Source organism: Carlito syrichta, unplaced genomic scaffold (assembly GCF_000164805.1).
Source record: "Carlito syrichta isolate Samal-C Ts95f unplaced genomic scaffold, Tarsius_syrichta-2.0.1 Scaffold313464, whole genome shotgun sequence".
Lineage (NCBI taxonomy): Eukaryota > Metazoa > Chordata > Mammalia > Primates > Tarsiidae > Carlito > Carlito syrichta.
This window is the reverse complement of record NW_007257560.1, coordinates 454,554-456,488: the sequence shown is the minus strand read 5'-3', so window position 1 is coordinate 456,488 and position 1,935 is coordinate 454,554.

Sequence of the window (1,935 nt, the reverse complement as noted above, 5' to 3'; positions counted from 1 at the left end):
GATTTACTACCATTTAAGTGAGTTCATTGAAAAAAATAGTATACAGAGAGTAAATAATTTTTAATTTTGCTATGTTGGTAGAAATTTAGTTAAATGATTTTTAACTCAACTTTTGTGTTGTACTTGTGCAAAAAACATGAAATTTGTATCAAATATTAGAATTTTTGAATGTGACATATCCTTTCATAATGTGGAGTAAACCATTTAAATGAAAATATGTAACAAGATTGTGGAGAACTGTGAAGGTGAAGACCGAAATTAAAAACATTTAAATAATGAGAGGATATGGGTTACCTTTTGAAAGAGGTCAAAGAAGTACCCACGGAACACAAGAAATAGGTCATTAGAAGTTCAGAAAAATGAATTAGAATGTGAAGAATTCTAGAAAGGAAAAATAGGGTTCGTTGTTTCTTTAAGTTCAAGGGGAGTAGAGAAAAGTACATTGATATAAGGGAGTTTCATCATTTTTTATGTCATGCAAAAACCAGATGCTGTCAAGCAAATATCATTCATGTATTGTCTGAATCATCAAATAAGCAAATAAGCCTGAGGACATGAAATAAAGAAAAATTCTATTTATGACTATGTTGCTGTTTAGTTTCTTCCAGACTCTCTGCTAGCTATTGTTTGCCTGCAGTAAAATCCTGGAAGGCGAGGGTTAAACTTTTTCTCTGACAAGAACATCAAAACACAGTTCTGCTCTAACAGATTGATGTGTGATTTCTTAAAAGGAATAATGAATGACTTCTACGGAAATATCAGTAGACAAATATATTGCTACAATTTATTTTCTATTTCTATTTCAACTTCTGCCGTTTTCACTGAGGAGCATAAAATAAAATAGCAATGGTTCTCCATTATAATAGTCATACATCATATTTTTCCACTGGACCTGCTATTAGGTTATTAAATCTATATACTCTCTAGGGCAAGGTAGTTTAAATAGATAATTTGATTACACTTCCCTTGTCTTTTTTTAATCAAATGCCCCCAGCAGGAAAGTTACATTCAAATAGTGTGTGTATTATAAATTATAATCTTCACTGTTAGATATATTTAAATTACTTTCATATTTTCATTTAAGTTTTGCTAGCCACTTGCTGTGTGACCTTAGGCAAGGTACTTCCTAAGGTGTTCCAAACTTATTTTTTTCTTTAAGTAAGGAAAGATATTTTATGCATTCACCAATGTGTTTGAGAATCTCTTTCTCTTTGAGGGAGAGGGATAGGGTGGGGAAGGAGTTAAATTTGATGCTTAAGCATATATTATATTTGTTTCTGTGGAACCGGGGGTTGCATCTTTCCATAAGTTCTTGGACGACTAGATAGCATAAAAGAAACATAGGTTTTTATGTTATGTTGCCTTCAGTTTGAATTTTTACTTTAGTATTTATAAACTGTGATTTCAGAAAAGTTAATTAACCTGTCTGAGAAAAAAAGTTTTATGTGGAATATGAGCATGACAATAAGAGTTGTAAACGTTAAATAAGATTGATTATGAGAATTCACCTCAGGCAAAAGTCAATCAGTCTCATTGTTTTCACTAGATCGTATACTCTCTATAAAACATACCTTAGAAAGAAAAATATTGATACTTCCTTTCATTCTAGTCCATAATGGTTATAGGGAAGAACAGAGAGTTGGAGGATATGTCTTCTAGGACTTTTAGTCTCATTTTTCTTACATAGGAAATTTTCATTGAACATTTTTTTTTGCAGTACAAGAGACATGCCTGCTCACACACCTCAGAGTATATTTATAGACTATCAAATTCACATCTCTTTAGAGGTAAAATGACTTGGAATATAATCACCTATTGTTTAGGGGAGGGAAGAGACATGGATTTTTTTTCTCTTTTCTTTTATTCTGAAAAAACTGTCTTTTCCATATATGTAAATGTTATTAGAAGTAATAAAACAACCTCTAGGGTCATTGA